The sequence below is a fragment of the Anastrepha ludens genome, chromosome 4 (assembly GCF_028408465.1).
Source record: "Anastrepha ludens isolate Willacy chromosome 4, idAnaLude1.1, whole genome shotgun sequence".
Lineage (NCBI taxonomy): Eukaryota > Metazoa > Arthropoda > Insecta > Diptera > Tephritidae > Anastrepha > Anastrepha ludens.
Window position 1 is genome coordinate 91,106,279 of NC_071500.1, and position 26,080 is coordinate 91,132,358.

Genomic DNA, 26,080 nt, shown 5'->3' on the forward strand with positions numbered 1-26,080 from the left:
AAAATTAAATAACAAAAAAAAAAAAAATAAAAAAATAAAATAAAATAAAAAAAATAAAAACAAAAACAAAAATAAAAAAATAAATAAAAAAATTATAAAAAATAAATTATTTTAATTATTTTTTTATATGCGTAAGGAGGCTGGCTGCTTAATATGTATGTATGCATGTATGTCTATACTTTCAAAGTTTCAGAACTTCATAAATTTCGGTGGCCCTAGTGCCGTCCTGCGCAAATGGTGGCCCGTTAACTGGCTGTCAAATGATGATTTCCTCAGACGAGATAGGTAAGGGACAGTTGAAATTGAGATTCGCGTGGGTAAATGGAACTGAATTCGTCATACTATGCGAAAATTTGTGACTGACATCAGCAAAATGTTCTTAGACTGGAATCCAAGAGCCTCTCGCCGTAGAATTCGACCCAAAGGATCTTGGAGACGAATCCTGTACGATAGACAAAATCACGACAGCTGACAACTCGCTGACAAATAAATCTTACAAGCCAGGAATCGATCCCAATGGAATTTATTTGTTTCGGCACTTGGTACCCCAAACCGAAAATTGATACCCATATGGTGGTTATTTTACATTGCTCTGACTTTTTTTAAATAATTGTTTGAATTAATCTTAGATTTGCGGGTGTATTGAGAATTTCGTGTTTTTAAAATTTTGTTGGTTCTTGTTGCACGAAATTTTTATAACCATATATACGTACATTCTTTCCAAAAAATTTACACGATTTTTGTTTCGTAATCAAAATTTAAATTAAAAATAAATAAAATATAAAAATAAAAAATTTCCGTAAAAAAATTGTGTAACATATGAAAAAATTCACTTCCATGCAGAATCTAATTCTGAATATACCATCAAAATTTAAACGAGTAAAAATTTGTTCCGAGTTACGAATCTCGGCTACTTGAAAAATTTAGTTTCGAGAAACGCCTTTAAAATTTTCCGTACGGTAAGCATTGAATTGAGAGGAGTTGCACCAAAATGCTAATATAAATAGAAATATTTCAACATTGTTTTTTTTTTTTTCAATTTAATCAGTTGAATATGAAATTTTTAGCCCTCCGTTTGGCACCCGGTCTGGCCAGACTTGCTCTTTCGCCTATGGACGCGAGTTTAACATATTTCTATTATAACTTACGACTTGAGCTTCCAGGTAGCTTCCTAAAACTTAATTTTCTATCGATTTATGGATGTAAAAATCGGATATAAAAAATGATTATAAAAAGAATCCACGAACAGGACGAAAAAAGGCCAGACCCGGGTGCCCAACCGAAGATTTTAAAAAGGTGTCCAACAGAGGGTTAAACCATTAGAACGTCACTTTAGCGAAAGAAATATTTATTTTTTGGAATTTACAGTGTTGTCACACTTTAAAATTTTTTTCCTGAAATAAATGGATAGACGTTTGACGATACTTTTAATAATTTTTCTAAAAAAAATTAAAGAGGCTTGTCATAAAGAAGTCAAAAAAAAAAAAACGCAAAAATTGGAAAAAGTCTAAACAGCACATTTTGTTTTTTTTCCACATATAAAGTATATGTATATTTTCCTATGGTTATATCCATTATTTCGAACGTGGCCTTCGTACACACTCAAACTGAAAAAACCCGTCTTTTGAAATGCTTTTTATTATAATTTTTTTTTGTTTTTTTTTTTTTGATAATAGGCTCTAAATTAATCGTCTAATTGGTGCTAAACTTGATTTTGGAAAACTTTTCATTTTCAAAATAACTAATATAAAAATCAAGGCATTCGAACGGGACACAAACTTAAGTGGTTTGCGCGGTCAACAACTCAAACGCCGATATCAGCGAACCTGAGGCAATATTTCAATGCGACTAATGAATTAGAATGTTGGGTTTAAAAATGGTTTTGATTGTAAACAGAAATTAATACTTTTTTAAATTAAATTTTAATCACCTCGCACGGGACATTTTTTCCATCATGGTGTTATGTTATTTTTGTTGCTCTTTTTACGAAAATATGTATAAAAAAGCTTAGTAAAAACGTTTTTGAATAAACAAAGTATTCAAAATATTTATTTCCACATAATAACTACAAATTTAACAAAAATATGTAGTTTAAATGAAATAAAGATTAATGAACAAAAACAAGTTGAAATAAATTTAATAAAAATAGTTACAAAAATATCCCCAAATGGGCGATGAATACATATTGATTGTTTCCCATACTCAAGTAGAATAATTTTGTTAACTTTTAATATTTTTTCTGCTGGAAATGCCAATATGTAGACTTTAAACTCTCACTGAAGAAATATTGAAGTGGGAAATTTCTTTCCAGATATAAGGCACCGAATTTCGCAAAAATTATATAATTATGTACATTTTTTATTTAAACTACGGTCCAGTACTTGATAACAATTTCAATATTTTATAGCAGCGTCACAGCTGCAAGGCAATCAGTTGCCTAAATATTGGCATCATTCCATACTTCTTGACAATCTCTCAAAGCTGCTGACTATTGGATAACTTCCCAACGCGTGTACATTTTTTGCAAACTCCATAAACAGCTTAAAAAGTGGCTGTGCTGCTGCTATTTCCATGTGCCAAATTGTAAATATGTTTACATACATATATATGCAATTATACTGCTATTCTCCTCTTCACTACTGTAAACATGTTTAGATATGCAATTTTCTTATGGTTAGACATACAGCTGCTGAGCGATGAGGTACTTTGATGTTGCAATGAATGATAAACTGAAGCGGCAAACCCACATACATGAGTGAGTGTGCACGCTCGTGTGCGCGTATGTATGCGAGTGTGAGCACGAAAACTGAATGAAGGGGCAATGTGAGGCAAATGAGCGTGAGGAAATCAAAAGAAAAATAACAACAAATAAAAATAAATCTGAGAATACGCTCGAACCCCAAATGTGTAACGAAAATAGAAATAGATGAACTAAAAGCAAAATGTATACGCTAAAATAGACTTAATAGTAGTATATCAAATGCACGCATTGGATTTTGTAAGCAATCACCACATACACGAATGCAATTGCCAGAGCTGCAATGAAATGGCATTACTTTTAATATTTCCCTACCGACAGATAGTAAAAATTTTAACGAAAGGTATTAAAGTTAACGATGATGATACAAACGGCACACGCAGCGTCGCTATACATGATAGTGTATGTGTGTGTGTGGGGAAATGCAGCAATAGACAAACAATCCATAAGTGAGCCATGTGGTCGGTGTCATTATTTATAGCTTCAAAAGCAAAAACCTAAAGCAATAACAAAGCAAACACAATTATTACTGCAATAAAAAACGCACAAATTGAAGATGCACAAACACAGTGAAATGTACTACGAGCATCGATAATAGCCGAAAGCCAATTGGTCCGACCCAAGATAGAGTAACCGATGTGAGTCGTGCGTGCCGGTACGTGTTTACTTAGGTGTTCCAAGCGCTTATACGCACATTCATCAGCCCAACCAGCGCTGTCGCCGCCGACGAAGCACAATACACACACACACATACGCAGTTGTTGTATGTATGTAGTCACTTAAGGAGTGGCCATTTTTATTGCCTGACAAAAGTGACAAACATGTCAACTACGTGAAGCAGCAGTCGGTCGATTTGCACAAACAAACCGCAAGCCGGTTGAACGATGTGGTCGAGGTTCATACTATGAGTGTATGTGTGCAAAGCAGTTGATGCTCGTGCAAATATGCGGTCACCCACAACAACAAGACTGATGCGACGACATGAAAATGAAGATGTACTTGTTTGTTGTAGTATAGCAGCAGCAGTTAAACTTTTGAACGCAGCGCAAAATGCTAAACGCCGTTGTACATATCTACGTGTAGCTATGTTGTGTGACGACTCAAAAGGAAATGACAGTAAACGACATTGGCGTTTTGTGTAGCAAAGCCAAGGAGATGTTAGGAAATTTTTGAGTACCAACCAACACAACTTTTAGCTCCTCTGGCTAAAATCACAATTTTTGGCTTATCAAAAAATGTTTCTGACAAGCAAACTTTGCTTAGATTTTGGTTGCTTTCGGATATAGTTTTTTTTTTATTTATTTATCTTTTTTTTGTTGTTTGGTTTTGAAAACAATGGAGTTGTTTAATAAAAGGACAAAGGCAAAGCAAAAACGAACATTAAATAAAAAGAGAATTAAAGCAAGTAAGTTTGGGTAGAAGCGAACTCTCTAGACTGGTTGCAAATACAGTGAACGGAAAATTAATATTTCAAAATATAGAGAGCTTATAGGGTGACTAGATAGTAATGCTAATTTTTCAACTCAGAATTTTCAAAAAATTGTTTTTTGTTTTTTGCATATTTTTAAAGTATAATATCTTAATATGGCGTGAAAATTTGAAGTGAATCCGACAAATACTTGTCGAAACTTGTGCAAAAACAAACAAAACTTTAAAAGAGTTTTTCTCAAAACTAATATATGTTTTTTGAACTGGTGATCACTGTACAGTATCGGACGAAACATTTGCAACTAAAATGTGGCCAATGAAAACTTTCGATTGCTCAGCCGTTATTTGTTTGGAACCTGTTAATTTCACTTTATTTGTAATAAAAGATGTTGATTTACGTAAATAAAACAAATTTATTCAAATTCAACAGTTCATATCTTAAATTTAAAAATCAAATGTGTCCAACACCTGTATCTAATAAGACAAAACAATTGCAACTAAAGGAAATCAGTAAACTATTTTTATTAAACTTAGTATTTCGTGGCAAAACCATTGCTCTGAATAACGGCTCTGCATCGTCTCGGAATTGAAGCTATCAAATTGTCAACTATCGTTTGTGGTATATTTCTCCATGCCTCCAGGACTCTTTGGAAAAATTGGTCAGTATTTGCCACATTAGTCCGATCAATTTTCTTTTTTACTATTTCCCATAGGTTTTCTATGGGGTTAAGATCTGGGGATTGTGGGGGCCACTCCATTACGTCCACTTTATTCCTCTGGAACCATGATTTCAGGACCTTCGCCGTATGCTTCGGGTCATTATCCTGGTGGAAGACCCACTTCAAGGGCATTTTCCACTCAGCATGTGGCAGCATTACCGATTCCATAATGTCCCTGTAAACGTACTGGTCCATTATGCCCATAATATGATGGAGTGGTCCCAAACCAGCAGCAGAAAAGCAGCCCCAGACCATAATGTAAGTACTATGCTTAACAGTCTTTACACAGTATGATTTTTGAAGACGCTTGTTACGTGGGCGTCGAACGTAGGATAGGCCATCACTTCCGACCAAATTAAATTTGGATTCGTCGCTGAAAAGAACAGCTTTCCACTTGCTTAATGGCCAATCTATGTGATCCCTTGCGAACTGCAATCGTTTTTGTTGGTTACGCTTACTAATAAGCGGCTTCTTTGCTGGTCGGTAAGTCCGTAAATCAGCTTCAGCCAGGCGACGACTGGCAGTTTTTGAGCTGATTGGTAACCCAAGCTCCCTTACCAATTGGGGGGCACTTCTAAATGGATATGTTTTTACCTCTCTCGCTATCAGTTTGTCAGTTCTTTCATCCGTTTTTCTTGGTCGGCCTCCTCGATGTACCACCGCGATAGTTTTGTTTTTTATAAAGTTCGCAATAATTCGAGAAATTGATTACTTATGAATATTATATTTTATGGATATACCTTTCTGGGTCATTCCTTTGTTATATTCATCTACAACACGCGCGCGTAATACTTCACCGAACTTATTTCGAGCCATTACTTCATTTAACTCAACTTTACAAAAAAAATTGTGTTATCGCCACAAATTCTGCACAAAACTGATGTTCACAAATTGACACGATTAAACTAAACTCAGAACAGTTAGAAAACAAAACCAAGCTCAAGCATTTTTACCGTTATATAGCTAAGCTCACAAGGTTGCAATTGTTTTGTCGCTCATAGTTGCAAGATAATTTAATTTTTTTTTAAATACAGCTACAAAAAGGAAAGGATCTTGAAAAGATTTTTTGGAAAATATTACTGAGATGCTCTAGTACCCATAGCGTGAAATTGAATTGCAATTGAGTGAAGAATGACATTATGACAAAAAATAAATTGAAGGCTACATTGCAGTTGTAAATGTTTTGTCCGATACTGTAACTTAAAAACCGCTTGATAGATTTCAATAAAATTTTGAAAATCATAAAGATATCGTGTCTGATCGAAGGCTTTTTTTTTAAACATTTCGATTTTTTTTTCAACTTTTTTTAATTGTCGGTTTTGTTTTTCTCGAAAATCTGGAAAATATTTCCTGAGGCTACCATATTGTTAATCTTGAAAAAAAGCTACGACCAGACACAATATTATCTACTAATAAAACTACATAGTTTCTCCTGCCCGAATGATTTTAGATGAATCTCCAAGGACTTGTGATGATCACGGCAAGGGTCTTCTGCAGAAACGGGATCCACACAAACAGCGATAACTTTTCGACTATTAATTGCTTTTTTTTGAACTTTTGCTTAAGTTAAGTCGAAACATGATTTATTGATGCTATGTTTTAATTTTGGAAAATAAAGCAATTTACTAGCAAAAAAAAAATTTTTTTTAAATCCTTATTTTTTCGGGTGTCTGAATACCCATAACCCCTTAAGTTACCAACGACATCCAGTTCTCAATACATTTAGTAGTGTTCGCCATTTCATTATGCATCGTTTCACGCTTGCCGAACCGGTGAAAATTAATAAAAAATATAATCGAAATTCCGACTTACTTGTAAATACGGAAACTCGAATTTAGCACAAAAAAAATCCTCTTGGGCGAGGGTCATTCTTAGCTTAAGTTAACAAACAAATCGATGTGTATAAAATGTCTATAGTATAAAGAGGCCGAAGTTAGAATCCTTCGGTTTAAGTCAATTGGATAGGAATTATTGTACTTCAAATTGTAAAACAAAAAAACCCGACTTTTGGAAAGTGTCTTTTATAGCATAGCGGCACCTTATTTATTTCGAAGTGAGGAAGAAGACCGCGTTACCATCATTCGCCCTCAGTACAGAGCACTTTAAACGACTTCCACAACAGCGATATATCCGAGCTGTGGTGACAACAAGATGGCGTTACATGCCATACCAGCTGCGCAACGGACGAAGTTGAGAAGCAGAAATTTGTTGATTAGGCCATTTCACAACGAACCTTCATCAATTGGGTGACACTCCACGATTATTTTTTCTAGCCCCAATTCAGGTCCTTAGTCTACGGTAACCCGGTAACCAACCTGGACACCCTATAGCTTAATATAAGCTTAGCTCTATTTTCTAGAACTCGGTAAGTAAATTGTTGTACCCGGTAAATATTTTCTGAAAAGGATTTTTTTCTGCAATATTATATTACTAGTACATCGCCTCCCTTCACCACTCAATTTTCATTATATTTCTATATTTTTCATCTTATATTTTTTAATGAACAATAGATTATGGGAATCAATTATTTTTAGTGATTGTTATGATTCCAACAAAAATGCTTATTAAAAGTCTTACTATAAAAAAATAAATATAAGTATAACTGGCAAGAGTCGTCTTTAAAATGTTTAAGCAAATCTTTAAGAGAGCTCTTGAACTAACGTACATCAGAAAGATTATTTCATTTGCTGGCAGTTTTAATGAATAATTTCATTACTAACTGTTTCATACGCACTGGGTTTCCGAATTTCATCTGTTAAATTTAAGATAAGTAAATTCAGAAACATTGGGCTTGATTTCCAAAAATCGATTCCTGCCACTCTTGTCAATTGCGCACCAAAGTTTTATGATTGGCGGCGAACTGCAGCTTCAAAATGTAACATGCTTTATATAGATTCGAGTAACAGAAATTGAAGACAAAAAAGGAATAATAAAGTGAAAAAAATGAAAAGCTAAATAATGCATTTTAAATATATAAATAAAATAGAATGTCTGCCGGCCTTACAAAAAGCAGTAAAAACGACTAAAATAAAAGCGAAACGTACTTCAAGTCGCTAAGGCAATGCAGGCACCGCGGCTTTCGTTGCACTTCACTGACCGTGACCGCGTTGCTGCCTAAAATATATTCTACTGCGAAGTTGTCAGCAGTTGACAATTCATTTTCTCGAGTGCCACTTCATTTTGCATTATATTCTACTTTTTTATTTATTTATTTTTGTTAGTATTGCGCAATTGTAGTTAAAGGGAAGTGAAGTATGCAAAATTTTATGAAAATAAGCGAAACCGGCAAAACCCAAATTTGGGGCTCACGGAGAATAAGTTAAACAGTGTAATTTGGCAAGTACAATATAGGCTACTTCACGGAGAATCACGCGAATACCATGTGGGTGAAGATAAGAACTGGTGCAGAACGCATCACACAGACGAGCTCAATTCATAAATAATAAGATAGCTTCCCCTGCAGTTTTAAACTGATTCCGAAAAGCAAATTGTTTTTATCATCAGAAATATATTCGGAGGTTTGCCATTGTCTGTCGATAGACGACCGCTATTAAAAACATTGTTTTTGTTATTTGATGTCCATGCACGGCTTCCCCTACGTTAGTTTGATTATATGGTTGCATACAAGAGAACCCACTTGAAGGAGAAATTTAATTCGCCAATTGTGATATCATTGCCTGGGGAAAGGTGAGTTAGAAAAAAGATGAATATGTAAGTTGGAGGGAAAGACCACACGATGACTGCTTACGGTTATATTAACTGTTTCGTCTACAAATAAATGCAGGAGGCTTTGGTGGATGCGGTCGTAAGTGAAACATTCACCGACTAGTTTCGGATTTTATTGCCACTTGATTATCGGAATAAATGTTTACTTCCTTAACAGTTGTTGCATAAGTGAGCAGCCAATCAACATAATATGCCGAATATTCCTCCATTAACCCAGCTGTTCCCCTTGAAACCATCCGTGAATAGGTTCACTGCTTGTACACAGCGTTGGTACGCATTCACATAGCGGCATTAGGGTGGGGAAGTCAATTACTCTTGCAAACCTTGTGGATATTATGATTGAGTCAGAAGAACATTGGTCCGCTGCATGTAATATGGCAAAAATAGTAATCTCTAAACTGCGTCGCGCTGAACAACAGCACAGATCTTCATGAAGAAGCAATAGGCCGTCGCTGAACAACAGAGCGCCAATTTTCAAAAGAATTGACAATAGGCCACTCCCTCTCCCGCAGAGTCATGCTTAACGGTTGTCCCGCGGTGGGAGGGAAACGGAACTGGGGGGTTTTTAGTGGGTGAGCCGAAAGGCAAGTCACACACGTTTCGGCTTTCAATACGATGATAGTTCGTCGATGTCTTCAAGATGCTATTGCGCTAATGCGCCGATGAGTGCACTACCTAAAAGGTAGTTTCCCAACGAATATGCGCAAAAATGTCTCCATTGGTACAAGTAAAAATAAACTTTGATTACAAGTGATTTTCTTAGGCGAGTGAAAAAAGTTGCCGTCATGGCATCGCAAGGAGATAGCCGATTGGTATGTGTGTATTTTTTTGTGCATTGTGTACCGAGAGTTACTTGGGGAAATCTTAATTTCCATTGGACGAAGGGCACTATTTACGAGCAAATGACCTCATCTGTCAAAACGAATGTGCGTTCTTGGCAGGTCAAAATGGCAAGTAAGTTATAAAATAATTTTTTTTTGTTAATTTTATTGAACATTTTTTTAATATACTTAGAAATAGGAATTTTGACAATAGACTGTCTAGCTATAGAAAGAATTTGGCACATTTTGAAGAACCGGGAGAGAAAAAGAAGAACTCGAAACGTGAAGTGAGCTGAATCGGCTGCTTGATAATGTGTGGCACAATGAAAGTGATTAAATCAATGCGAGAGCGCTTAAAAACCTAAAAGATTCAGGCTAACGAGGTTAAAAAAATGTGATATTTTTTTTTAATATCTGCTGTTGACATTAATTTACATTGTCATAATTTTTTAGTGCAAATGTAGTCAAAATAAAATGTATGGCAAAAGTCTTCTTTTGAAAACCCAAATTATACGATATTAGCACATTTCTGTACACAACTAAAAATATACAGAATTTATATTTATAAAAAAACATATCTTTTTATTTATTTCTAAATTAAATATAATTATAAATAACTATATTACAAAATTAGGCACTAGCTACCGAGGCTATCGGCCGTGTTTACAAACTATTTCACATAGCTATTAACTAAAAAAAAAAAAAACAATTATCACTTCATTCATATGTCACAAAACAATTAAAAAAATGGAACATTTTGGTGTCCGATTTTTATGCTCGCAACCTCATGTACACTTTCGTGCGAGCACACTTGCATCGCTTATTTTTCAATGCTATGCGCTCAACTTTTGTTTTAAAAAATCGTATTCAGATTCAAAAAGTATATTTACCCGCTTTATTTTTTTATATTTTTAAATTTTTTGTTTTTTATATTTTTTTATTTTTTTTATTTTTTTTATTGTTTTTAATTTTTTTATTTTTTTATTGTTTATATTGTTTATATTTTTTTATATTTTTTTTTAATTTTTTATTTTTTTTTATATTTTTTTATATTTTTTTAATATTTTTTATATTTTTGTTTAATATTTTTTATGTTTTTATATATTTTTTATTTTTTATATATTTTTCATTTTTTTTATATATTTTTTATTTTTTTATATATTTTTTTAATTTTTTCAATATTTTGATTTTTAATTTTTTTCAATATTTTGATTTTTAATTTTTTTCAATATTTTGATTTTTAATTTTTTTCAATATGTTGTTTTTTTTAATTGTTTTTTTCATATTTTCTTTTTTTAATATTTTTTAAAATATTTTTTTTTATTTTTTTCATTTTTTATAGTTTTTTACATTTTTCAATATTTTTTATAATTTTTTTTTATATTTTTTTTATATTTTTTTTATATTTTTTATTTTATTTTTATATATTTTTTATATATTGTTTTTATATATTTTTTGAATAAAAATGTTTTCTTTTACGCGATTCTAGTGATATTGGCATCATATGAAGATATCTTAGAAACTAAAAGAGATTCCACAAATTTCCCCACTTTTTCGTTGCCATGTCGAATTTTTGTTAAATCCGTCAATTACAGGCACACCTACTTGCCGAGTCTCGCACAATTACGTTTAACGAATTCTTGAGTAACTTTAAATAGGTGTTCGAAGTATTAAAAAAAAAAAAATTGCACTTGTCAAATTTTTAGTAAAAACTGATGCGATAACATTCAATAACATTCAATTGTAGGCGAAAATTGTTTCTTATCTGATGGCATTAATCACTTGGTAAGTACCGCTGCCAGTTAACTGTACTGTTATCATTATCGTGCGTTGTTTAAACTTTGATTAACTTGGCATTTATTATAAATAATATATAATGACATAACAAAACATTTTTACTTGGGCAAAGTAAGATTCAAGTACACAAAAAAAGGTAGAGAAAAAAGTAGATTTGTAACATCCAAAGTTGAAACTCGCAATGTTTTTCAAGGTTGGCGTTTCGTCACTTTAAATTCTGCTCTGACTACTGCGCACCCACTTTACGCTATTTTACAATTACCAGTGCCAAAGTTTTATTAAACTATTCAATTCTGCGCTTAGAAACAAGTAAACGGCGGATATACCCCTGGGGACAGCTAATTAGAAACGCAATATTGTCATTACCTTTTTTTGTTCTTTTAATTTTCATAACTTTGTTTCTTTGTAGAAATATAGTCCATTCTACGAAAATTATCATATAAACAAAAGTTCAAAACTTTGTATACGATTTAGGAAAATTACAAAAATTTTCCCCAAAATTTCAAACATTTTCATCAAAATTCAAGCAAACAAATTTTGGTACGCAAATTAATAACCCTTTACATTTTAGTGCGTTGAAGTGCAGGTGGTTTAAAGTGGCTCTCAATTCTCGTTGATTTTAGATCATTTTTTTCCCTGATTATATTTTCCCCGCATTTTCTCCATATATCAAAAAATTCGTGAATTCTTGTTTTTGCTTGCAGGCTTATTTATGGCTAAGTGGCGTCCTTAACAAACAAAATTGTCGAATTAGAGGAGCGACGGAAATTCACGGGAGGAGCTCCTACACTCTGAAAACCCCGGATTTCGGTCAGGCGGTATAATCAACAGTTACTTCTTCTAAAAGCACAAGAAGACGCGCTCACTTTCAACGTCAACTGTTAGCATCTGGTATGGTGCAGTTTGCCATACTGCACGGGAAGCATTGAATTTGTTGGACATCGTTGTTGTTGTTGTAGCAGTAATACTGTCAGTGTAGTGTATATCACCGGTAGTCTTCGTCTAGCTCATCTAAAGGTAGGCCCAGGAAACATGCTGTTTCATTAGGTTGGGTTCAGAGGGAGAGGGGTGTTATATGAGTAGGTTTTGAGGGGCATGTGAAAAGATGGTTAGTGTCGTGTGGGGTGCCTTCACATACAGATCATATATTGGGTATGTCGTGGTCAATGCTGGATAAGTAGGAGTTTAACCTGCTACAACATCCAGAACGTAACAGGACGTAGTCATGTTGTTGTTGTTGCAGCAGCATAAACATTCCCCATACTTACATACGGGGAATGCTGCCGGTGTGCAGTCTTTGGCCGGATATAAATTCGGGTCGTTTCGGTAACGTAGAACCGACTGTCATGGAAACGAGGATGTAGCCATCTTGCGTGATGGCGCCATGCACTAACCACGAAGATTTCGTGACTGAAGGTCGCTTGACTATTTTCTGTGGGGCTGAATCTATGGTCTCTGCAAATAAACCACAAAAAATTGCCGCCTTCAAGGTGAGCATTACTTGAGTTTTTCAATTGAGCTTCATTTATGCGGAGATATCATCCTAAAGTGATGCGTCATCTTTAATAGCCTACTGTGGTCACTTTTTTTTATTTCGCCACATATTATTTGTAATTTGTCTAAACAAGAATTTCTGGTTTTGTGGTTTGAGATTCTAGTATTTGCCTAAGATTAATATTTTGTTTCCACTTTTAATAAAACCATCACCGAAATGATTATTATAAATTGTATGCCAATAAACCGCAAATACATTTTCACTTTTCAATCGATTACCTACTCACTTGTTGTCACAAACGAAATGTTACACAGCTATTAAAACAATAATCCATTATTGACGCTCATATCCTTTCATTATTGCCTTTTTCACACTACTTGCTAAATGACTTTCTATTTCATTTGTATCTGCACTGAAGCGGAGTAAGCGCCGATGACGGTGCACTTGTAAGTAAATAAATTTTCTGTTTGTTATTATGACTAGTTGCAACACTGTTTTCTAAGCTTTGACATTCACAGGCTGGCAGGCTGGTTGGTCGTGTTGGTTGCCATTGTTTGCGCAGACAACTGTGTTTGCATGTGTATTTTGTTTTTATTATTTATTGGCAAATGAGTTGACATGAGTGGATTGATTGGTTTTCATAGCCTTGCCTAGCAACCTGCATTGTGCATATAAGTGTGCAAAGAAAAAATAAGGGGAAAACACGGTGAATGAAACAAAATGGTGTATGTGCAAAGCACGTGCGAAGTATGCCTGACTGAAAACGAGGCGACATTGTGAAAGGGGGACTACAGGTCATCGACAATTTATTGCACATTTGTAAACAATAATGGCGAATGATGAATGTAAGTTGCCTGATAAGAATATACAGCAATAAAAAATAACTTGCAAATTATTGGATTGATTAAAAAAAATGAAATAAAAATACAGAAAAAGAATCAACTCATAAGAAACTTATAATGTGTTGTGACTTGCTAATGCAGTGGCAGTATTTCAGTGTAATGTATGAGGGGCAAACTTTGTAGACATAATTTTTTGCCATATTTGCACTTTCAGGTGCTATACAAGTTTTTTGCAGGTGATTGACCGCATATATTCATGTCCTTCCCTTCAATGCAACAAAATGTAAAGTAAAAGCAACATCACTAAGAGCAATAGCTCTTAGAGAGAATCAAAGTGCACTAAAATGAGCTTGAAAAAATGCCAGCTGCTAATACTTTTCTATTTTGGTGAATAAAAGCATGTCTGCAGTCGGGTAGTAGGGCAATAGCAGCAGTAATATTATATATTTTTTTCTCATTTCGACATACAATACGACGAGTAAATACAGCACATTAAGCTCGTACAAGTAGTTGTTTGCTTTTCGAGTAGTTGAGTGCACGCTCCAGTTCAAGTACCTCCGCCTTAGCCGCCCTCTCATCAACCTATGTACTGTCGACTGTTCGTCTCAGACCTGCTTGCCTATGGCCGCTCCCAGTGTGCGTTAAAACGCCTTTTTCACAGCACAATTTCTTTATTATTGCTTTTTCATGCCATTTTGCATTTTACCATTCATACATCAACTGTAACGGCGCATAATAATAACAACTAAGCAGTCATAACTAAAACAAATCAGTGACAAGAGTACGTACATGCATATAATGCAGCGCAAAAACAACTAGGCGAAAATATACAAAGGAGAAACATGTTGCAGCTACATTAATGTCAACAACTGTAAAGTTAAAAGAAAATAAAACAACAAAAGAGCTGTCAGCGACATTAAAATGTAAGGAGAAATATAAACAATGCAAACAGCACTAGATTGGAATTGGAAAAAAGCATAAAAATGTGTTAGTAAGTTACAAATTCGCCATTATTATTTTATTTTTTTTTTGTTTTTTTTTTAACATTTTTTGGGCATATTAATTTGCCACCAGAAAGCATTGCAAATTTTATGCCAAAAATTTAAAACAAAATCTAAATTAAACTTTACAAAATGGCACGAAATTCAAAGCAAAATAAATGCATTGTTCGAAAAAAGAGAAGATTAAACAGAACACTGTTAACACACTTTGTTGTTCTTAAGGTAAACAAATATTTCAACAATCCGGTTTGTTGACCATACAAAATCATTAATTACTTTTAATTTTCGTGTGTGAATTTCAAAGTCGTTCGACAACCCCATTCATGAAAGCGCGTATTCTCATCAACCAATGGAAAAAATGTATCTTAAAAGATTTCGTAGCTGTAAAAACAATGAAACAAAGAGAATCAGATAAAATGAAGATCAAGTTAAACACACAAAAGCGTCCCAGAAGCAATTACTGCCCAAGCACAAGGTGCTACAAGTGAAATAAAATTTACTTTTTTTGGTATATTGCAAGTGCTCTGTGAGCTGACCCTGTTATAGATGAAGTAAAAGTATGTACAAATATGTGTATGCTAAACGCTAGCTTTCGCCAGCTGCTAAGCGTGAATCCTTTTTTTTTTTTGCTTGAAGTAGCACCTCTCGCTTCAGTAAAGCGTTGCTTTTCGTTCAAATTAGAGCTGCTTTGTGTCGGCCCATACCGCATTGTTATGGCAACCCCACTTTAAAACTTCCAGGGATTACTGACCATTAATTCAACTATAAATGAAAAAAAAAAAATATGAAAAAAAATCTGAGTGTGTTTTTCTAAACAAGACAAACTATTTTTTCTCCAAAAATTTTTAACAAAAAACATAAAAGAATTTTCAAATTAAATTGTTTTTTAAGTACATACATATATGCCTAAAAAATGTCCTAAAAAATTAGAAATTGTTTTTTTTTTTGTTTCAATGTTAAAAAGAACCAATTTCACTTTCACTGTATACCAAAATACTCTACAAAAGATAAATCTCAAATTATAAATTTTTTTTTAATTTTTTCAGTTTACTTCTTATTATACTCAAGCCTACAATTAAGCCAATTTTCAGAAGAATTTTTAAAATACTTGGATCACCTGAGATGAAATCGCTCTATACCACTACAGAAAATATACTTATGTATAATAGATTAAGAGTTCTTTCTCGATATTATGCTCCTAATAATTCAGGTTTAGGTATAAATATATACGTATACATTTCTTTTTGTAAAAACTTTACCTTTAAAAGAAAATATTTTCATAATCTTACTTTAATTCTTGCACGAAGAAATGAGAAAAAATAAAATAAAATAAGTAAAAGGCCATTATCTACTGACACACTAAACACTTTACAGTAAAAATGTATGCGAAATCTACTTAGAAAAACAACAGCCCAAGAACGGAACAATAGAATTCGCATAGCGACAATGTGTAAAGAATGATTATTATTTCTAGGAGCTAAGCGATAGTGAGTTGTGTACGCTATTCACCAATACCCCCCATACCATATCTCAGCTGCTGTCAAATGTTGGCGGTAGCGCAATTTAAAAGCACATGCAGAGCCGGGCAACAGATTAATTTTGCGATAGCGGTAGCGGAAAAATTACACAAAAACATACATATATAATAGAAACATACCTATACTTTTTTTGCAACCTAAAATAATAAGTCACTTCCACTGCGCACAGGCTATGCGACCGAAAATCATTTTACGGGCAGTGAAAAATATTCTAATTAAGCTAAAATAAATAAATAAATAAAAATGTGTGTAGCATCAATAACATTTTGGCTCATGTGCATGTATGTGTGTCAAATATATTTATAACTTTGGCGACACTGCTTTTCTGCACAATAACCACAAGTTCAAGAAATTATTAAATTATTCAAGCATAAAAGGAAAATACCTGCAGATGCGTATAATTATAGAATAGTTTTATAGTTGGTAATTAAAAAGCAACTAATGTTACGAGTGAAATAATTCTCAGTTATAATTACAATGGGAATTTGTCATCAACTCGATTTTATCACTAGTCGTTTATAAAATTGCTTAATAATTTTGTTATTGCTATGTACTGAAATTTGAGTAAAATGTATATTAATTACCCCAACCTCACCACTCCATTCGACCTCTCAACTGACCAGAATTTACTTACTGCATACATACTTGTACGTGTAGCTTGCAAGTCTGACGACTCTTCTTTTCCCCTTCGCACATTGTACATCTGTGTGCAAGAATGTTCGCTCAAGCAGGCTATGTTTGGTTTTGCTCTCCTCTGGGTGCAAATTATTCGATTGAATTTTTACTGTTGAGTAAAGCATCCATAAAAGCGGTATTTTTGGCATTTCAAAGACAAAATAAAATGTAGCAAAGAGCTTCAAAGGAATGCTAAAAGCAATTAAGAACACATGCAATAAGAAATTGGTGAAAGATATGAGGATTAAATAATACGGTTCCATATTTTTTTCCAGCACACAAAGCGATCAATTATGTGCAGTCAGTCGAAAAAAAAATTTTAAGAAATTAAGACAAAAGTAAAATAAGTGAATTGAATAAATAAAATACTTTGATATCTTTTGCAGTGTAACAACCAGAATGAATTAGAAATGTGAGACAATAATTTGATAGAAAAAAAACAGAAATCGTTGGAATTATATCAAGCCAGTATTTGGTATGGTGTACAAAATTCAGAAGTGGAATATATTTGGCCGCCGCAATCGAATGGGGTTGTGCGTGACTACTGTTCAGCAGTACCCGAATTCAAAACCTGCTTTAAGCACCAAATAATGATAGAAATCTCCGATTGCAATTTTGCCTCCTGATAAAAAAACCATCTGCCGCTATCGAAATTTGCAATTATCGGTCTGGTTATGCAATTCACTTCCAAGTGCATTTCAATTCAATTGTCAGACATTTTCAGTGAAATTCATCCAACTCTATATTTTGCTTGTAATCTGCTCATACAAAATACCAAAAATCAAAACTGAAGAATAAATAAAACCTGTTTAGAACCATTTCCCTAAGGCATCCCACACAATTTCACACAAAAAAAACTTTGCAGATCGAATTGACGACTGCTATTGTGCGCTGGTACGTAACGAAGTCAACTTACTTTTGAAACAGATACTAAAGAAAGGCGGATGGCAAAGAAAAATGGGTCACACACGAGAGCAACAACTGATAAATTTTACTAAAAAGATAATGAGCTGGTCTAAAATTATCCTCAAGCCAAATTATGAACAGTCAAGAAGGTTTTACTGTGGTTTTGAAGGGATTGGCAAGGAATCATCTACTATGAGCTGCTTTCATCGGGTGAAACATTCAATTCAGAGCTTTACTGTCAACAAGTGGTCAGAAAAGCGGTCAGAATGTGGAAATAGTAAAGAAATTCGTTTTTGGGCTGTATCAGGCCAGTGTCAGGCCGCAAACAACTTTAACGATGCGCCAGATGCTCCGAGGGCTCGGATGGGGGCTACCCAACTTGCAGTTCTGGTCGTATATATGGAATAGGATTTGATATACAACAAATACAAGAATTTTGATCTCATCTGCGCATCTGCAGTTTCGTGACTCCACAACAAATTAATTCGCATGTTGCTTGGACAGTTTTATAGGTGTGTCTACATGGTTTTTTTTCTGAATAGTGGAACTTTTCGCAGCTTCTGAGCAAACGGCCCTCTACTTATTTGATATAAATCCAATAATTTACTGTACTTTTGTATTTTCTATCTACTTTTCGGTGCCTTTTATTTTTTAGATCACGGCGGCATTTCCGTTGATGTACTATTAAACCAAAAAAAAGCAATAAAAAACAATAAAAAAAAACTTAAATTTTTTTTTAATACTTCTAGTCTACCACTCATTAAAAATTTTTAGAAAAAACAACCGAATTAAAAACAAATCATAGCAAAACATATCACAGCCGCCTGGTATGAAATTATTTAGTTAGCAGGTTAATAAATAATTCAGTGCCTCATTAACAGAAAATTGTGGTAAAGTTTACAGTTTTACTGATATACGAGTAAGCATTAGTTTGGATATAAAAAGTTACTCTCACTTTCTTTACTACACCTATGATGTATTGTATGTATAGCTGTAACCATGGCTAAGGTTTCGAGAGAACTACATAAGAAATAAAAAGTACAGGGTAACTCCAATAATTTTTTTCTTTTAAAGATATGCGCTTTAACTTTTGTGATGCATGATTTTGATGTGAAGATTGCGCACATTGAATTTAACGCAATTTTTTAGCCATCGTTTCTGGTTGACAGCCTGTTTGAACATCACAGAGAATTACACGAGTGAAAGTGATGAGAGAGATAAAATAGTATTATTTCGCGCCTCCTCGATGTGAAATGGCCAAGAAGAGCCGACGATTTGACACAGTTGGAAAAAAAGGCGCATGCCAAAACCCAAGAACTCTTGAAGTGAAATATTAAATTTCACACAACATCGGTGTTATTGAGTAGGTAGAAAATGTCAACAAAACTTTCGCAAAAGGAACAATTTTACAACAAAAACCATATAACTTAAATCCACAAACTTTGTACACAATTCACAAAATTTTAACAAATCTCAACAACTTTTTTTAACACTTTCAACTTTGTTATCAGAAAAGGTTCAATTTTTTATAACGCATTCAATTTTAGTATAATAAAATGTAAGTAACTTTAAAGGGGTGCACAACTCTCGTTGATTTTTGACAATATTTTTCCATAATTTCTTGTTGCAATAAAAATGTTAGCACATTTTAAATAACACCACGCCCAGTTTAAAAATAAGAAATACGTAATAAAAAATACCCTGTATATGAGTGCATGCGCAAAAATAAAATCAAACGGCAAGAATCGTAAAAACCAATACGGTTGATTTAAGCACGAAAAGGCGAAAATTACAAAAAGTCAAAAAACAAACAAATCAACGAAGAACATAAAAATGAGAACGTGAAAAAAATTTGCAACAAGAATTCGCGCTCAATAAACATCCCCTATAGGCGACGTTGATGACAAGCGAACAAAATATTCGCCGCTAGCGATCGCAGAAATTTTTTTGGTGCACAAACACAAATGAAAAAAGGAGACGAAGTCATAAAACAAAAAAGAAATTAAATAAGGTGAAATGGAAATAAAAGAACTTAATTAAATAAAGCAAAAAATACTTGGGAAAAGCACGCATAAAAAACATAAAACATGCGCATGCATACTAACAACTGTATGTACATGGATGCTATGTAACTGTATGCACGAGCTAAAAAGCATATGAAACATAAGGTCGGAGTGCGTCCAAGATATTGGAGTGTGTAGAATTATAAAAACGATGGCAGCTACATACATACACAGCAGGCAACAAGTGAGAGTGAGTTGTAAATATATGTACACACACCTGACTGAACCGGAATGGGTTATGTAGACTAGCAAGCTAAACTGGCTAACTAAACTGATTGAAATGCCATTAATGTAGAATAAATATACTATAGATTAGCACTTGAAGGGCGAGAAATGATGCTTGAATATGCTAAACACATCACAATAAAAAAAGTAAATATTGAGCTATGTGTTAGTATGCAGTTAAACGAGTAATCTTTGGAATGGAAAAACCTGATGTAAACAAATATGAATTATCGCACACAGTTCCGCAACGACAACTCAATGGAATTGTATACGTCTGAATAAAGTTATAAAACGAAATTTAACAAAAAGTAGAGAAGAAGAAAAGATTTATAAAAATAGAGAAGAAGAAAAAATATAACTGGGGGTAAAACAAAGAAGAAAGAGGATGACAACAATAAATTAAAAATTAAAGCTGAATGGTGGACTATAGAAATTTTAATATTATGGCTCATATGCATAAGAACTCATTAAAAAAAAAATAATGCAATAAAAAAATATAAATAAAAAATAATAATAAAAAAAATAATAATAAAAAAAAAATTAAAAATAAAAAAATGGAATTTCCTTCCCAATTAGCAGCAGGTCTCCAATGAAGTTTAAACAAATACAAAAACAAAATTTACAATAAAAAAGAGAATCATTTCTCTTAGGAGGAAGTCGTTACCGATAAAATAAAAACAAAAACAATTTGCCAGTGCTTGTCAATCACGCTTCATTCTTATTAATATACCAGCTATTTGTGGTCAAATTGTATGTAATTAATGTATATGTAAGCCTACGCACAAACATACATACACAACTATATACAGAGAATTACGTTTCCGGCGCTATAGTAAGAGTATGTTAGGTTAGGTGGAAACGGTTGTCTATTGTGGGACCAACTCAGACTCATAGCTCATTGTGATGCGCCAAATATAATTTTTGTATTTACAAAAGCACGTATAACATATTTCTTTGATTTATTAGAAAATATTGACAGCGAAATTTCGTAGCGCATAAATTACGATTTTTCATAGTGCTTTGGAAACCTCAAATGATAATTTTAATAGCTAATAAAGAAAGTATGAATGTATTGCTTTAATTTTTCACACACAAAAATTCAAAAGCCGTCAGTATACGAGGGCAGGTGGAAAAGTTTGCAGAATGCGGGCAAACGATTTTTTGTCATTTAACACGACTTGGCTAAATCACAACTGAAATACAAATCTTTGAGCGAACGCCGGATAAACAAGTCAAAGGGGAAGCAAACATCAGTTATGAAAAAAAATGAGTTTCCAGCTGTGGTTGGGTCATTCACTAACCGAAGAGAAACACCGCAAATCATTATGGCAGAGATGTCATCTATGAAAAGGAAAAACAATAATTCATAATTCGCAGTCTTTTCACGCAGAACAGAGCATCAATTGAAGGCGATAATTTTATTCTGGTAGATGCACGTTTGCAAAAGAAACAAATCGTAGAAATGTTTGGCGTATCATCCAAGACCATTTTCAAATTTTTCCATGGCTTCTGCCCGCTTAACTACTCCAACCCTAGAGCCCAGATTTAGCTACTTCAAACTATTATTTATTTCCCATCCAAAAAACAAAAACTTGAGAATAAATATTTTATAATGACGATGAAGTGAAGTCGGCAATTCCTATCTATTTTGAAAATTTATTTTTAATAAATATTTTTATTTTTATTATTTTTGTTTTTTGGTATAAATAAAGTATGAAACATTTGGGAAGAATACCTGAGCCTAATAGGATTAGGTTAAGATGGCTTCGAAGAACTCAACTCAAGTGTTTGTTTTCAAACTGTAGTCGTCAGATGACTGAAAACACTGACTAAAACACAGTCCCTGTAATGGACTGTCTCTTATCAATTTTAAACTCTACAGCTACTGCCGTGAACACTGTAGGCCACACGCAGTTTTCTGACGTGCTTACCATAGATTGTCATAAAAGCCCCAAATATTGTAATGCTGAGTCTAAGAGACAAATAAAAATTTCTTTACCTATGAGAATTTATTTAAGAGGTAAAGAGTTGTACTTTAAGATATCTCAGGTTACATAACCTAATAGATTGCCAAAAGTCTTGTTTTAATAAATCAAAAATCTATAGGTGATAGTATAGAGACTAAAATATTGCAAGTTTTTACTTCCACTTCATTTTTGACTTGAATACCAATAAGCGAGAACAAGTCGAATAAGTCTCTGCGTTTTACTGCATTTTTTGAACAAAATTTAGATATCGCACGTCTAAAAAATTTGGAAAATTGTAGTTTGTTTCCTGGTTCTAAATTTAAATAAGATTTTGTCGCTCTGTATTATATGCTGGCCCTTTGAATTTGGTGAGTTTACACTCTGGCACTCTCTAAGCTTAAAAGAGAATGAATTGAGTATTGAAAATGAAGGAGAAAAATTATATTTCATTTCTTGCTCTCAGCGGACTTTTTGGGCCATCCCTCGTATGTACTGATATTTGGACTGGGGAATTATAAATCATATGTAGATGATCAGATGTCTATAATAATTGTATATGTATATAAAGCTTCTGGGAGTTTAAAGTAAATAAATCAACAAACATAAAGAGGTTATACGAACAACGATAAATCATTTTAATTATTAGAAAAACTTGAATATGCAAATAGAAAGTGAATTGCACATTAACAATTACGTATTGTGATTTTAGAGTAAAAGGAAAATGATTTTATAATTCATTTAATAACAGTAAAAGTGCCTACGGTGATTAAGATTAAATATGCATGAAATTACAAAACGATAAAAAATCGATACCTCTGCAACCTAGCCCAATTACAGCAGTTCTGAATTTGCAACTCATCTACATACATATACCGAATGTACTCGTATGTGCATATGTATGTATGAAAAATTTTGCACAAAGAGCCACATCAAATTGACCCAGTTCTTTAAAGCGTCAAAATGGCAAAAATAAAAACAAATTACTTGATGGCAACAAAATGGATGGTAAAAATAATAGGAGCAAAGATAAAATGATAGTAAATAGCAAATAAGTAAAAATAGTATAGTAAATAGCAAATAAGTAAAAACAGGAAATTAAAAAGAACACATATAAATTGAAAAAAAAAATATAAAAAGAATGTTAGAGAATATGACTTCGCGCTATCTAGCATCAATTCGTTTATTGAAAAACGTGCGAGTTTTTATGACCAGGGACCTTTTACGGAAAATTATGTCAAAGCAGGAATAATCAATTGAAACTTAGTTTTATTTATTTCTTTATCTGAATTAAAGCCGCCGATTTATTCAATTTTTTTTAATAAAAAATATAGATTATACTACAACAAAAAGCATATAACCTCGCACAAAATTAAAAAAAAAATCAAAAATTTGAAACTTTTAATCTTGCACAAAATTAAAAAAAAACAAAAAAACAGTTTAGTTAGTTTTGATGAAAGTTTTTGAATTTTTTTAAATTTTGTGCAAGATTAAAAGTTTCAAGTTTCTGATTTTTTTTTTAATATTCAATAATTTCAATTAATTTAATTCTTGATTTTTTTGAATAAAAAATGTTTCAAAAAATTCAAGAAATTTTCATAAACATTGAAATTTGGTTTTAATAAAAAAAGTATGAATTAAATAATAATTTTTTATTTTAAAAAATTTTAAAGTTAAGAATTAAATAATAATTCCTTATTAAAACAAAATTTTAATTTTTATGAACATTTAATTTAAATAATTTCAATTAATTCAACTCATAATTTTTTTTAATAAAAAATGTTTAAAAAAATTCAAGAAATTTTCATCAAAATTAAAGTTTTGTTTTAATAAAAAAATTATGAATTAAATAATAATTTTTTATTAAAACAAAATTTTAGTTTTGATGAAAGTTTTTAAAATTTTATTCAAGATTTAAAGTTTCAAATTATTGATTATTTTTTAATTTTGTGCGAGGAAAATTTAATATTCAATAATTTCAATCAATTTAATTCATAATTTTTTTTAATAAAAAATGTTTCGTCATCAAAATTAATTTTTTTTTTTAATTTTTAGAATAAACCATACATTTTTATAAAAAAAAATAAATCGATAGTCAAAACTTTGCAATATGTTGCGCTTCTGTTTTTGTGAACACAGATGTGGATATAAATTTAAAAAAAATTTCAACAACAAATTTTCTTTATAGAACTCCAAAATCTTTCTAAGCGATAACATTGAACTGAATTCAAAAGCGCAAATATCTCTTGCCAACAGTTGTTACATTGGACTGAGTAGCTAACTAAGAAGCAAGTCATTTAATAGGACCCTCACTATACCCGCGTCTATGTATGAGCTAGAACTTGGATTGTTCCAATAGAAAGCTTCTACAAAAGGTTCAATGACTTCTGTCGGTTGGCGACGGCGAAAAGTATTCGAAGCAAAAGCTGCCAGAGATGTCAAAAGTCAAATGTCTGTGATTCAGCGGCGAGCCATAATCGACTAAACTGGGCCCTAAATTCCATAAAATTCCCTTCAAAGCTAACTGCCTAGATTTTGATGCAATTGCATCATGAAATTTATCTCCCTGAAATGTTAAGATTACAGAGGCTTGAAATTGGGAATTCGAGGTACTAATGACTTGGGCCCAGTATTAGATGCCCCAGAACAGTGATTCATATTATATATAAAAAAATTAGTTCAGGAAAAATAATTAGATTAGATAAAATAAAAACCTAGATTATATGTCTGAAGTGGTATTCTACTACACGGTGTTAAAGGCGCCATTACACAAAATTTGTTGCTGTGATTATCGTAACAACTTTTACGATTGTATTTTCGTTGTCATTTGACTGTTTATTTTGTTGTTCTCCTTTACTTCTATGTAAGTATGTGTGATTTCTTCACACGCAACAAAAAGGCAAATAAAGTGGCAAAACGAGTTTGTTAAAATATAGATTCAAGAATTGAATAGTAAAAAAAAATAATAATAATAAATTGCAAGCAACAAACAGTAAGCGACGCATGGGTGGCACCCCCTTCAAGCTCCCCAAGCAACTTTCATACCTCAAAACAATCACGAAAACAAGCGTTGACTGAGCAACACTCTGCTGAATAGGGTAATATTTTTGTGGGTACTCGTACATAGCAAGCTGAGATTGACAAAGTCTAAGTACGAAACTCTGAGAGCGCATTATTGTAGAACTAATATTGCATATGGTTAAAATATTTATACGAATATATGTATGTACATATGTAATATATGCGGTGTAGCTTATCTCGGTCTATTGACTGCGACAAGTGACGGATTGTGGTTTTACTGAATCGCAAAATATCTGAAAAAAAAATCAATTGCTAACGCAAACAGTGAGTAGAGTGCAAGTGCATATTCGAAGTGAAGTATGTAGTTTAATGCGTTCTAAGTATAGAGTATAGTAAAAAATAAATAGTAAAGGTGATAAAGTATAGTATAAAACGAATAGTAAAGGCGATAATAATAGATTTATTGAGAAAATTTATTGGACGGGTTAAAAACTAAGAATAAGTTAAGAAAATAAACAGAAAAGAGTAATAGTATTAGTATAAAAAGCATAATAGTATATCCATATTCGGATTGGACGCATTCGGTGAGAATATTTTGCGGAGGTATGTGGTTCTGAGAGTGACAGTCATTCTCCGCGATTAGAAATGTTAATGTCTCAAACGAATTGATCGGAGTTTCTGAGAGTATAAGAGAGTTCGCAGGTTTTGGAAGTTGAAAAAATCGAAAAAAACGAAAATAAAAAAAATTTTTAATTGCGGGTTGTTTCGCTCTATTACAACAATAACAATATGTTTATAATGAGGGATTAATACTAGAAACTTTGAAGTATTGAAGAAATAAATTTATGGTTCGAAAAAAAGCGCCATACAAAAATTGGGTACTTAGGATAAGACATTTTTAGGTGGAACCACTTGGAAAATTTAAAATCTTCCCGCTGAAAAAAGAATCGCATCACATTTTAATACTGTTTACAGGCGAATCCGTAATTTATTTAACAATAACAGAAATATTTGAGAAAAAATTGTTCCATAGTAATCCACAAATTAACAGGCATGTGTTAAGTATTTTTTTATATTGCCTGCACTACCAAAATTCACTAC